At 37.9% G+C, this 14,905-nt stretch overlaps 1 long non-coding RNA gene across 1 annotated transcript; it reads right to left on the reverse strand.

Annotated features, from left to right (window-relative positions):
- Window positions 1-451: 451 nt before the first annotated feature.
- Window positions 452-14,283, reverse strand: LOC133125212 (uncharacterized). Its single transcript, XR_009708391.1, has 2 exons — window positions 14,167-14,283; window positions 452-696 (listed from the first exon to the last, which is right to left on the reverse strand). It is a non-coding gene; the product is annotated as an uncharacterized LOC133125212 (long non-coding RNA).
- Between the last annotated feature and the right edge of the window lie 622 nt (window positions 14,284-14,905).

Raw genomic sequence — 14,905 nt, forward strand, 5'->3', positions numbered from 1 at the left:
CTTCTCTATGCACCCCTGAAGGTGTGCAAAATAATATTAGCCTGCTGTGTCCTGCACAATGTGGCCATTAAACAGGGCCTTCCCCTGCCTGAAGTGCCCAATGCAGAGGAACGACTGCCTCCGGAACCAGCTCTTGGGCCTCGAAATGCGGCTGCTATACAGACACGCCAGCGACTTGTAGAGCAATTTTAAGGTAAGTGTTGCTAAAACTGAATAAGCTGTGCACATTTTAGGCCGACAAGCTTTGCAAAAAGTTAGTTTCATTCGTATTTTGTTTTATATTTATATACAACATCCTGTTTCAGTAGGCTACCTCAGTTCATTTTCAGGTCATGCTCTTTAAAATGTATACAAATAGGCTATATTTAATTATCAGAGTAAAAGAGAGTAGCTTGATTATCTTGTAGTAAATAAGTGTTTTCCCAGGATAAACACAGACATCACACAATACTGACAACATAACACTTTATTGTTGAGGACGCAAAAGTGCCTTGCAGATTTCCTTCAAGCTGGTGTTAATTTCTTGGAGGGACGTGTTGATTTGGTTGACTGCTGTAAGTAGACTTTCTTGATTCCTCAGGACCTCATCCGTAAGGACAGCCGGATCACCTCTTCGGCCTCGGTACCTGGGTGCAGCAGGAGCAGCAGCGGCGGCAGCAGGTGGTGGAGCCACATCATGGGAGGAGCACTCGCCAGCTAGAAATATGACACAACGTTTGTTTTTTTTCGTTTTATGTGTGGCTCTTTTTTCATTTGAAAGAAACATTAAATAAATCTTATTTGAAAAATCTTTAATTTACGTTGGCTGCAGACTGACTTATTTTTACATTACATTACGTTACATTACGTGGCATTTAGCAGACGCTCTTATCCAGAGCGACGTACAACAAAGTGCAAATCAAACACAAGAACACGTGCAAAAGTGGACCTGAGAGGACAGTACAGTTCCGAGTCCTAGTGCAAACATACAGAAATTCAGAACCCTTGAAGAGTTGTTTGGAGCTGTATAGTATAAAACAGAGCTTTAGGCTATTAAGATTCAAATAATTGGAAGACGATGCATACAAAACTGCAGTGGGCTATACGCTATCCGTATCCTTTCTTGAAATGAATGTTAAATAGCTCTACATTCCGACACTGATATCCATTACGCACCATATCGCACAATATAACATTACTGGTTTCCCGTTTCCACTTCATTCAATCCGAAGAGAAACCCCCACAAATGTTCTGTTTGTTTGGTGGGACTGTACGACCTAGGTTAAACTACACTAACCACTAAGCTATCAGTGATGGTATTCAGAATGTATTATGATACAACAATTATCACCTTTCCATCTGGGTTTGATGTTGTCTCCAGTGGAGGCATGTCGGTGTCTCCGTCAGGTATAATTCCTAACAGAGAGGTCTCCCCAATGCCAGCGATGCGCTCGTCAGCAGGTGATATTTGTGCCTGTGAGCCTCCTCCTCCTGTTGCTGATGCATGTTTTTTTTTGTGCTCTTATGCGTTTCTTTGCCTTCAGTTTCATGTCAAACCATTTACGTTTAACCTCGGATATGGTTCTATTGTCTACAGAGGCAACATTAACAGCATCTGTCACCTCCTTCCAGGCCTTCGCTTTGCCTGTCCCTGTCACAACACCACTACTGATAGAAGAAAATAAAACATTTTTTACTCAATAAAATATATATTTCACCCAAGATTATTTCGGAAATTTTATTATTTTTTTTATTTTTCTTTTTTTTCTTTCTTTCTCTCTCTTTCCTTGTTTGCGCCATGATGACTGACAGGTCGACTGGATGCGTCTACACCTCCTTATATGGCAATCATTGTCTATTCATGGGCGGGGATTTATGCTAATTGCTGATTACCGGGAGCGCGCTTTCACTTTACGATGGATTGGCATTCATGATCATACACATGTGTTTACGATCAGATCTGGGTTTCCCGCGGCGTTCATGAATCCGGAGTAGGTTTTTAGTAGCGTGGACGTTTATGTGGAAATCTGCACATAGACTTACTAACGTTTCATGAATGAGACCCACTGTCTGTCTAACCAACTAACTAACAATCACTTTTATTGGGTAGTTTAGAAATATTCACGTAACTAACTCACTAACGCAATCTCTTAGTATTTCTGCACTGTTCTGTAACTCCGCCTCCCTATGCTATCCCTGATTACTCGTTTAGTTTCAGCGAAGTGTTCGCACCTGTCTCTAACTATCACTACGTCTTCAAACTATGCAAATGTCTACTCCCTAATCCGGAGCCGTATGTTTTACATGTTTTGTTTTGTGCATCCAGTCCGCGTTTTTGTCTCCCTCCCGTTATTATGTTATTACCCTATTATGCTTCCCCACCTATTGTCTATTTGTTTAGCCCACCTTTTTCTCTGCCCCGCCTAGATTGACACCTTCCCTCTTGTATTTAAACCTCATTCTCAGTATGCTTCTTTGTCAGAACGTTGATCGTAGTAAGTGCCGATTTTGTGCAAGCCTTATTATTGAGATTCATGATAGAAACCCCTTTGCCTTGACTTCTGTACCTGCCTTGCCCTCTTGTTTTGTTTGCTCATCTGATCTTCTGGTTTTTCGACGTGTTGTTTTGCATTTTTTGACTACGAGTTTGTTTTTGCCCTTTTGTACCTTCGCCCTGTGATTTCCTGGATTTTGACCTCTCGCTTGTTTTTTCAACTATTCTTTTGCTTTTCGTTCTTGGCTTTGTACTCGATCTCTTGGCTTTCGCCACTGAATATTAAACTACGATTTTGGGATAATCCTGTGGTCTGCATCTGGGTTCTCTGCACCGTACATAACAAAACAGCTCTGTGGCTGCAATAAATGTGTTGTAAGATTAACCAGCCACCTCAGCTACATTTATATCTTCCCTTCCCTATTCCCCTTGACATACCGGAGAGGCAATTGTCAAGTTTTGTTATGTTCATGTCTTATCGATCTAATCCATTGATAAGACAATTTTTTCCTTCATATCATCTCCGTGACAGTTTATCTAAAGTGTCTTCACATTTGATGTTGGTATTGGTCGGTTCTATTTGTCATTTGTGGTATTTTGTCTGCATGTCTTGACGGAGGTTAGTATTTCATCCCTGTGGTGCACTGTGCATCCCTACATTATGGCCGTGGTTCGTTTTGAGTGACATTATCGAATACTAGGAATCGTTTAATTGTGACACTGTTGTACTCAGATCAATGTATTTCACTTTTGATGACATCTGTTTTTGCTGTCCGCTGATCCTCCCCTGGACAATACACGAACAGAGCTAATGGTGACTGATCAATCCAGAGTTCTTAAGAAACAATGAGATCAAACAAATGCTTTGTTGCAAAATGTATCACCTTTTGCTTTTGGGTATAAAATAAGTAACACCTCATACTTTCTTGAGAGGGAAGCCATTCTTCATCACTGAATGCATTAAGTTGAATTGTTGCAATATATATTTGATTTGAAAATATATCATCCTTCCCTTTTTTACTGAATCGCTTACAATTTATATTCTTTCTGTTATTATCTTGTTTGAGGTATTGCTTCTTATTTATATATATTCACTTGAATCACAATGCATTTGTCCTTACATTACACTGAGAATGGAATAAAATCTTATCAAGCATTTTATTAGCAACTCAAAGTCATCATGCAGACTCAGCAATGAATTATGAGCTTCAGGCAAAGAAAACATAGGCATGACTGGATATACTGAGTTTCAGGATAAAGTGTAAAAGACAAGAACATGAGCTAATGCCATGAGTGCAAGGACCCAGATGTACCCACTGATATGTATAAATGATTGGTTTCAAAATAAATATAATTACGTTTGTTGATATATAAATTGAATTAAACTGTACATGGGTCAGTTAGAAATTAAAAAATATTTCAAAAGATTATGTTCACTGTGTAAATTCTCCCTATAATGTGTTTTTACAGTCCCCCAAAATGTGATTCAGTATAACCATAATTGCATTTGAAAATGATACATTTTTTGTGCATCATGCATAAATACTTTGGGGACCTATTTCAAGCCACGACCTTGTACTAAGAAATGTACCATAAGCATTTATAACAACATACATGTGTTGAAATATATTTACAGAGGTTATACTGAATGATATGCACAGTACAGTGTCATCAATTTAAATGTGTATGTAAATATAGCCTAGTTAGAACAGAATGTAAATAATAAATGCAGAGAATTGAATATGCACTGGGTATATGTTATGTTTAAGGAACGGCCTATGAGGTTTCACTTATTTTAACAGAACGTATTATTATTATTATTATTATTTATTTATTTATTTATTTATTTATTTACTTATTTATTTATTTATTTATTCATTTTTTTGCAGGTATAGATAGGCTGCTATTCAGTCTGGACTTAGAAAATACTTGGACTTGGAAAATATAAGCATTACGATTACTAATTAATTTAAATGAATGAAAACAGACTTTGCAATGAAGACAAGGAATTTGATTTCTAAGAGTATAGCTGTGCTTTGTTTATGCCATCACCTCCCTCATCTTCCCCATGCTTAGAATGCCGCACATTTATTAACAGGGAGAACAGTTTAACAATGACAGCAGTGTGGCATCTTTTGGTCGAAAGGCAGCCGTAATAATAATCCCCAATTATAAATTGGACTAATTGCAGTGCAGGGTGATGAATCTGTCTCTATTGTTCCTGCAAGCTGAAAGCCACACATCACTGTGAGATCGATGGTGGATTACAGGCATCTATGGCCCTGCATAGAGAAAGAAGCTTCTCCCATTATAGCACCACTGCAGAAAAACCTCATTAAACTTCAGGGAGATCTGAATGGAACAGCAAAGGTGAGAAGGGTAGCAGAATCAAAACCACAGGAAGGAAAAAAAGATAATCAAATGTTAAAGCTCGACTGGCCCTCTTGGACTTTCCTAGCCAGGGAGGAAATCTCATAAATGAGCAATGTGTCAGCGTGTATCTTGTGGCGGTAAAACATGGCAACTGTTTGTGGTCTGAGCACCCCACCCCCCTTCGGCATCTCACATAATGGCCGGGTTTATGCCTGCCCTGGGATGCTTCCTGACAGAGATCATTTCTATAGATCTAGCTGGGACCTCATAAACATTTACTCCACGTTGATGGGGTGAATAGAGAATGAGGCATTATCCGCAGGACGCTTAAAGCCTTATGACCACACGGACTCACAAAATGCAGGTTACACGAAGCTATCATTCTGCGCCTGTTTGGAACAGGACATTTATTTGCTGCTATTCAGTGTCACCCTAGTGTCATTAATTTAGGTTTTATAACCAGTGTTGGACTTAATTCCAATTTACTGACCTTCGCCTATTTTACCCCCCTCTAGAGACTTGATGTACATGCCGTAGAATTCATTTGGTCTGTAAATAGCCGTGTTACCAGGGCCCGGTTCGTTCATAAGGGGCAGAGCAGGAAACAAAAAGGATGACTGACTGGAGGTGAACTGACAATCTTATGTTGGTATGTGTTCACCATTACACTTTTTTTCACCAATAAAAGTGTGGATCAAAGCATCAGTTTGGACTGTGCATAGGCATGGCTTTTCAATACAGTGCTACATTCCATTAGTCTACTGTATTAAGAAGACACACTTTTAATATAACACAATGGTAAGCTTAAACAGAAACATAATGATGTTGTCTGCAACAAGGCCAAAGACAAGAGCATTGTCACAAACTGCAGTATTTTATTTTTCACTGAGTCACTGAAGTCGCACTGAATTTAGCTCAATTACTGTGAACTTTCAAGAAGACCATCTGAGTGGTTTTCTCTCTCTGTGAATGCCTGCCTGTCTGCTTTATTTCTCTCTTCAGATACAGCTATTGTAATTCAATTTTTAATACTTCTTAAAGACCTTGAAGCTAGGCTGTACGTTCCCCCTTCTCCCATGTCTGTTGTTGTCTCCTTACCAAGTATTTTACATATCACTAACAAAATAGTATTTCTATAGCTTCTAGATATGTTTTTGCGCCGACATGACTTTGCAGTACCACTCGCCCATGTAAAGAAACTATTTTTGATCCTTGATATCTGTTTCAAAACCAATCTCAATCTCATTTTGCAGGTGGACTACAATTGCCACAATGTTGCCAAATACTGATTTTGGATACAGTACAGTCTGTGGTGCAATTTCTGTTCCTATGGCTCTGTAGCTCAGCACATTCGATTTGAGATGAAATAATGACTAGGAGGTTAAAGTGCCAACTGTCACCTTGAATTTGAGACTATTACATCCATATTGGGCGATCCATGTAGGAATTTCATCCCTTTTTAAAAAAAGTTTTTGGGGACCAAAAGTGATTGGACAGTTGGTTTCTCAGCTCTTCCTGATTAGTAAGGTGTACAATCGCTTCCTTGGTGTAGGTATAAGAAAGCCATGTCATTATCTAGTCTTGATTCTAAGCTTTGATTGCATTTGGAGACTGTTATTGTGTTTGTCAACATGTGGACCAGAGCTGTACCAATGACTGTCAAGGAAGCTATTATATATCTTTATTACACGGCTTTGTTGAATGGTTGATTCTGATTGCTCACTTCAGGCATTCAGCAGTCTGTTATTAATGTCTAATGACTTCTACTGTGAGTAACTGGTGGCTTTTGCGTAGAACTATTTTTGGATATCACCCCGCAGAAAGAAGTGCCATTGTCACTTTAATAAGATCAATAAATCTGCTGTCATGAAATTCATGTGCCTCCACCTCTGTGACTTTTCCTAAAAATATGTATTACTGATATAATTTGAATATCAATATTGCATAAGGGAATGAAGATATAAACTTGTAGCCTACTTACCTAGACTAATGGCCACGGTCGGTCAAATTGACAGTTTTTTCTCACTGGGATAGGCTTGATCATTTTGATCACTGCATGTAATGTTGTTCCAAAATGACAAGGCTTTCAATGCCATTCGTGCTTGTGTTAGTAAATGTAATCATTATTGTCATTACTACTGTCTGATTTATGCGAGCTATACAGTATATTCAGTTAGCTTGCTACTGTACGCTCACTTTATTAGGTAGACCTGTCAACCAAATATTTCATCAGCCAATCATGTGGCCGCAGTAGAATGCATAACAGGACCAGATGCATACATTAAGAAAAAAGAATAACAGAAAGACAGTGAACTACAATAAACACACAGAATAAAGAAAGAAATAAAATTCTACGTCTAAACTTGAACATAGAATTGGCCATGCACAATTAAGAAAAAAGCTAAAATTCTGGGGTGAGTGGAGTATCTCATTTGCATAAAGTATTCTCTACCAAATCAGGTGCCAATATCTTAATTGACATTTTTTACTATGCCATACAACGGACATTTGTAATAATAAATACAATTTTAGAAAATATTTTCACAGCATTACAACATTAAATAATGTTTTTTTGAGTTTTCATTTAATCTAACTAACAATATCTCATTAATAACAACATAAAAAGAAACAACTCTCATCAGTATATTGTAATGATGTCCCCTTTTTCCAGTGATTAGGAACTTAACATTCTAAACATTCTTCTCTTTTTTCATAAACTTCTGGAACCGATAATTAACAATTATGCGAGTGCATCTAATTAGGATGTTTACTAATTATCAGGTTGAGCAGCCACATGATGACAGCAGAAATGGTAGGGCGGAGGACCCAGGCTACCTACAACACAGCCTGAAAAGACAGCCATCTCTTCTATTTAATGAAAGGAAGATTTTGAGCCAGTAATCTGCTCTGACTCAAGTTTAATTACAGTGTGGGGGGTTGTACAGTACAAGTCTGAAATATAATGCAATATATTTATTGAAAGGCTATTAATTTAGCATTTTTCAGGCCAAAATAAAATAAAATCTAAAAAGCTCCTCGGCAACAGGGTTTTCACAGCATGCTGCTGTAAAATGAAGCTGATAATTATACTGTGTCCATTTTTTAAATATTTTATGCCCCCTGCCATCAATGTTGAATATTTATTATTATGAATATTATTAATCAGTGCACAAATATTATTCAGGGTTCTCCCCTGAATTATCTAACAGAGTGGAACTCTGGGATGTGTGTGCGTGTGTGTGTGTGTGTGCGAGTGTGTTTGTGTGTGAGGGAGGTGGGGGGGTTGGGAGTTTATTTATGAAAATAAACTCGAAAATGTAATAAATGTTATAAGTGAAACATATGGTTTGATAGTACTCAAAACTCTTGGTTCAGTACGTACCTCTGTTTTGACTACATGATTCAGTAAATTTTCCATTGCTTTTCATTTATTATGAAAATTAAATTACAGCTAAATCAGAGTATTTTCTTGCTACACAAAATGAGGCACATGAACAAGTCATCAAGCTGAACTCTGTGTTTTGAATTTAAATTTGGCACACAAAAATGAAAAGGTCTGACTGTGCTTATTAAATGTGTGTCTCTGATAAGAAATCAAACAGGGGCATCATCCCAATCAGAAGGAGAGCAACTATGTGCACACCTTGTATCAGAATGAAGGTAAGGGCAATGGAGACCAAAAGGAATTGCCCAAGATAATGACTTGTCTGAGTTGTTTATTTTAGATTTCAAGCAAATGTCTCCAAACTCATTGGAAGGTGCTTCTCTTGAAGTTCAAGCAAATGCCTCCAAACTCATTGGACGGTACTTCATCCGACAGCAAGACAATGGGCCTCATGCAAGAACAACTCATATTAACAGATTTGTTCTTAAATCTCTCTTACTGTCCAAATACTTATGGACTGCACTGTATTGGTCTATTACTGCCGCTTAACTAATGCTATATTAGTTATTATCAGATTATTTTTAGAGGAATATTAGACTTCCTTCCGATCCTTTTTTAGAAAATGATCAGGTATTAATTGGCTGTATTTACTTTTTTGATTGTTTATTCAAAGCGAACGATTGCTTGAATCCTCAGCAGTCTGAGAGTGGCAAACAATATTGAGTCACAGAGCTTGTCAGTGCAGACATCGAGATAATGGCCCGGGCTCTCATGTGAATTTCTTTTTTTTCTTGGCTTTTGCTCCTGTGATCCTTTTGGCCTTTCTTGATAAAACTATGAAAAGCTGCATTAAGATAGGTTATCTGTCTAATCACAGCTTCTCTTGCTACAATACAAATGTCTCCATGCTTCTTGGTGATACCTTAGTTTTCGATTCCTGAGAGTAATACTGAAGTTCTCCACTACTGTACGTTGCTCTAGAACACATTGTACACTAACTAATTGCATTGCTTAAAGAATAGATACAGCCCAACACTTTATTTATTAATTTATACTATTATTATATTATATATTATTTATTAATTTATACAATACAATATTTTATGTATAGCCTTGTATTGTTCGCCTTGCTATTACATCATTGTTTTCAGGGTGTTTATTTAAACTAAACTAAAGCATGTCTTATGTAAAACTGTTTGGTTATGACAGCATTTGAAGGAGTGGCCCCCAGCTTGGTTAATTGGTTAATTTATTTAATTGAAACCCAGGTGGGTGTACCTGATTGGCTTAGCCTATTTAAGTGCCTGTTAGTTTGGAAAGGGGGATGGGAATGTGGGCCACTGCAATCATGTGTGCTTATATATATATATTATGTTTTATTTAAAGCACACATGATGTATTCTTGTTTTCAGCCTTTTCAGCCTTTCACCAATAATATGTTATACCCTGAATAAAAGGTATAATTATAGGACAGAACTATTTCCTTCTATATTTTCTAACTTGAATGCCAATGTTGCTTGACTGCTGTGGGTGACAATAAATTATCGATAAATACAGTTGTAATGTAAATTGTCAAGGTTTTGTCTTGTTACCTTGTTACTTGCTGCTGAAACATTGTCATCATTACATTATTTTTCAGAAACACTGCAAACTGTTGCCCAGGACAGGACATACTGTAGGTAGGGTAGGTCTTGATATTTCCCTGGCATTTACAGGCATGCTGATATTACCCTTGATATTTTCAGCATGCCTGACACTCCATTGATACTGTTGCCTCTGTGGTGAGCCAAATTTTATTTAAAGTTTTTGTTAAATCCAGTTACTTTATCCCTCTGAGGACCCACACAGTAATGATGATACTGAGGAGTAGAGAAAGGCATTTCAAAAGCTTGCCTGGAGCAGAGAGAAAGTTGCCCTCTTTATCACACTAATCGTACCCATTAAAATAGATATATAGCGCTTTTCTCCGCAGCCACCATACAAAAAAAGAAGAAATAAAACATAAGCCATTCGAAATGCATTGTTCAAAGCCAAGTTAATCATAAAAAGCATGTTATCAGTAGCACGCTGATGAAGCTACAGAAAATCAGCATTTGCAGTCTGTCTGAGGGGCCTGAATGAACCTAGTCTTTTGTCCTCCCATCACCCATTTTGCATTTTGACCTCTTGATAGACTGGTTATTCTGTTGCATAACACGTATGGACACAGTCCATACAAAGGACTACAGGGTGGTGCCCACTTCAACCTTGCTACACTGCACGTTGACTACACAATAATTAAAGCCCTCGTATGGCCAGTTTGATGAAGTTATTTCCCTGTGAACTTAATTAATATTATTGTAGCTTGGCAGGAATTGCATCACCGGAGGGTTTTGGGCAAAATGCTTGATGACCATATGGCTTTATATCTTCCCTGGCACTTGTTCCTTTGTATCTCTACTTGTGGGAAGCCTTGACCTGTATGATGCATATGTGCTGGTATTAAATAGGGTGATACTGTAAAGTAACACCAAGGACATTACACAGAGCCATACAGATGACTATGTTATTGATTGAAATCAATGTCTGGATATTTTAATTGAGTTGGCAGTGTGTATTGTCTCACGTGATAGAAAGTATATTCTTTTTCTGTAAGGAAATCAATAAAACTTTGTACACAGTTAAGTTATCCCTAATGTATGCAATTACATTTGCAGTCAATTCCAAAATTGCTGTGATTAATTTTTTTCTTCTTCTTCTTTATTTTTATTTTTTATTTTTTTATTATTGAACGCTTCATGAACACATCAAACTTCAATGAAATCCTCATATGTGCTTAATTAGATCTGTCACATAATAATTTGAATATGTACCAAGACTTTGCTCTAGAACTACATTTGGAAACAGTGCACTTCAACACAGGTTTTTTTTCTGTGTGGATGCATATGATTTAGCTTGATGTCTGATAGTAAATTAATTCAGCCTGATGACTGATAGTGCTTTGTTATTTTGTTCCAATATGGACTTTGCTTTTCACACTGTATTACTTTCATATTTATATGTTCTGATATTTTGATGGGCGGCACGGATGGTGCAGTGGGTAGCACTGCCGCCTCACAGCAAGGAGGTCCTGGGTTTGAATCCCCGTCGGCCGGGGCCTCTCTGTGTGGAGTTTGCATGTTCTCCCCGTGTCTGCGTGGGTTTCCTCCGGGAACTCCGGTTTCCTCCCACAGTCCAAAGACATGCAGGTTAGGCTGATTGGAGAGTCTAAATTGCCCGTAGGTATGAGTGTGTGAGTGAATGGTGTGTGTGCCCTGAGATAGACTGGCGACCTGTCCAGGGTGTATTCCTGCCTTTCGCCCAATGTATGCTGGGATAGGCTCCAGCCCCCCTGCGACCCTGATCAGGATAAGCGGGTTCAGATAATGGATGGATGGATGGACATAATAATTTGAATATGTACCAAGACTTTGCTCTAGAACTACATTTGGAAACAGTGCACTTCAACACAGGTTTTTTTTCTGTGTGGATGCATATGATTTAGCTTGATGTCTGATAGTAAATTAATTCAGCCTGATGACTGATAGTGCTTTGTTATTTTGTTCCAATATGGACTTTGCTTTTCACACTGTATTACTTTCATATTTATATGTTCTGATATTTTGATGGGCGGCACGGATGGTGCAGTGGGTAGCACTGCCGCCTCACAGCAAGGAGGTCCTGGGTTTGAATCCCCGTCGGCCGGGGCCTCTCTGTGTGGAGTTTGCATGTTCTCCCCGTGTCTGCGTGGGTTTCCTCCGGGAACTCCGGTTTCCTCCCACAGTCCAAAGACATGCAGGTTAGGCTGATTGGAGAGTCTAAATTGCCCATAGGTGTGAGTGTGTGAGTGAATGGTGTGTGTGCCCTGCGATGGACTGGCGACCTGTCCAGGGTGTATTCCTGCCTTTCGCCCAATGTATGCTGGGATAGGCTCCAGCCCCCCTGTGACCCTGTTCAGGATAAGCGGGTTAAGATAATGAATGGATGGATGGATGGATGGATGGATGGATGGATGGATGGATGGATGATATTTTGATGCTCTGGTTTCCATTCAGACAAGTGCACAGAGAAAAGAAAAAGTGCCTTGCACTACTACAGTGCCTTGTACTACTACGGACTCCTTTGAGGCTGGGACTAAGGAAATAATTGCATTGTTAAACATATGCTTTATTTTTAACTTGAAATGTAAGCAATACATTTAAATCCCATAAGCTCTTATTCAGGGGTGCTGATAAATAGCAAACATCATTGAACAAAACAGACGGTCAGCATACAAATATCAATTACCATTCAGATTTATTATTTTATTACATATGGAACTCAGCCTTCTGACAGTGTGATTTTTTAAGGTACATTATTGAGGACAAGTTGACCAATGACCAGTATTGTGACCTAGTTTGGTCATTGGCTGTGCAGTGAAAACTTCAAGTTCAAAGCAAGCTATGGCAGTCATAAAACATAAGTTATATGGACACACAGCTACCCAGGTACAGTTTAACTGCTTCTGGCATTGTTACTGAATAAATGCATCTATCATTGTGTCTAGAAATGCATTAAAATGTGTGTTTTATTGTATACCAGATGGTACAGTTGTTTTTGTTTCATTATGCTTCTCCCTTGGAAACTTCCTGTCAACTTGCTGATCGTAGATTGATTTTAGATGGACCCAACTGATAGTTGGAAGTATATTTCCAGTTTATTATCATGTGTAACTTTTTTGTCTTTAATGCTCAATTTTCAGCACCAGTGATAATAACAAAAATAGCAAAAATTAATATAAAAAATATATAGATCTATTGTCTAACACAAACCTTTAGAAGGCTTCATTCCTTATGCTACTTCCAGGTGCATACTGTGTTCAGTTGACCGATCAGTCCATAATCCTGCATTTCTGAGCCTCTGCTACATTTTGAAATGGAAGAAATGACAATTCTTGTTGTCTATTTGTGTTCCTTCTGGAATCTGTTATCAATTCATGTAATAATTATATTTCTATTCTATTACTTGTTCATATTGACCTTATATCCATGAATTCTACAGCGTAGTTCTGTGACATAGAAAAGTTCTGAAAGGATGCTAGGCTAACCATGGCATACATGATGTCACTTGATGTCATGAGCTTGATGTTGTGGCTATCAACTCATGCTATCATGGTGATAAAGATCTCTCAAATACAAACTCAGATCACTAAGGAAAATGCTGTTTTAGATATATAATTTAATAAATGTATTTAAACAATAATTGTAATACTAACAATCTTTTTATTTTTAATCCATTGGCAAACCCTTAAAGTATGCAGATAGAAGATATACAAATAAATAACATAATAAAATAATTATTGAACTACAATACTTGCAGGCCATACTTTCTATTTCCTGCATCGTCTGACTGTTATCTGGATCTTTCTAATCATCTTTTCTGTATATCGGATCAGGAATATCAACAAAACAAAAAAGTAACTGAGGGACATTTTTTTTTTATGACAGCGTGTGGTAGCCTCAAATGTAAAATGCATCTCATGGATGTGAGCAGACAGTTTATTGATTAAATTAAGTCAGCCGCTGTACAGACCTCATAATTAAAAAGAAAGCAGTCTATTCATATCTTAAAATGTTTGAAATTACCATTTCTCATCAAAAGGCACATATAAAGGCCTAATATTTAAGAGCTCTGGAGGGCATACTCAGTATGCATAATGTATTTAATGTATTTAACCCTCGCTCCCTCCCCAACCCCTTCTGCGCAATACAAATTTATGAACAAAATAACAAGCTTGTAATCATTTTCAGATTTCACAGCATGGAGCAAACATTTTAAATGGTAACGGCAGCACAGAGAGAATAAGTAAAGCCACCTTCATGCAAATTATAAGAATTACATGCACAGATTGCTAACCTTCACCCCTTTTAAACCTTACCTTACTGGAGAGTATAAATGACTTCAATTTGATGCAGGCATACTGGCAGACAGACATGCAGCAAGTAAAATGCTGCAATCTTTGTGCGAGCGCAATACATGTTTCCGAATGCAATTCTTACTCATAAATGAAACCCACTGTACCAGAGGCAATACCAGTACTCTCCCACCCACACATGCAGTGTGGCTTGCCATTCATTTTGGTTCATTCCATGCTGCAGTGCCACCATAATTTTAATTGCAATTTATTTAAAGCAGGCTCATTTTGATCTTTTATTTACAGTATGATGTGTGTCACTGATGAACAGAAAGTAGGGAGCAGGCCTTAATAAGGGCTGGTATTATGTTGGATACCGACATGGTGTGAAACCATTAGAAACACTGTTGGACCGACTCCTCTTATCCTTTTGCATTCAAACAGTTTTGTGCAAGGTCTAGGCACAGAGAGTAGAGGGCAATGACTGTTATGAGTTTCCAAACAAAAAGTTAAAGTGCTACCCAGAATCATGCTCCCTAAAGGCAGGTTTAATCCAATAAAAGCAACCACATTTTTTCAATGGCAATTTAAAACTATAAATGACTTTTCAATGACGATGAAAAACATTCACAAAGGGAGGAGACTGGGGCTAGCATACCCGGTAAAAGTGCCATTTGCAGTGCATGAGTTGGTTCCACTACATTAAGTTGCAACTATATTCTTGTTGTTTAATTATAACTAATTTAATTTGGTAAGATGTTAT

This window comes from Conger conger, chromosome 3, assembly GCF_963514075.1.
Source record: "Conger conger chromosome 3, fConCon1.1, whole genome shotgun sequence".
Taxonomy (NCBI): Eukaryota; Metazoa; Chordata; class Actinopteri; order Anguilliformes; family Congridae; genus Conger; species Conger conger.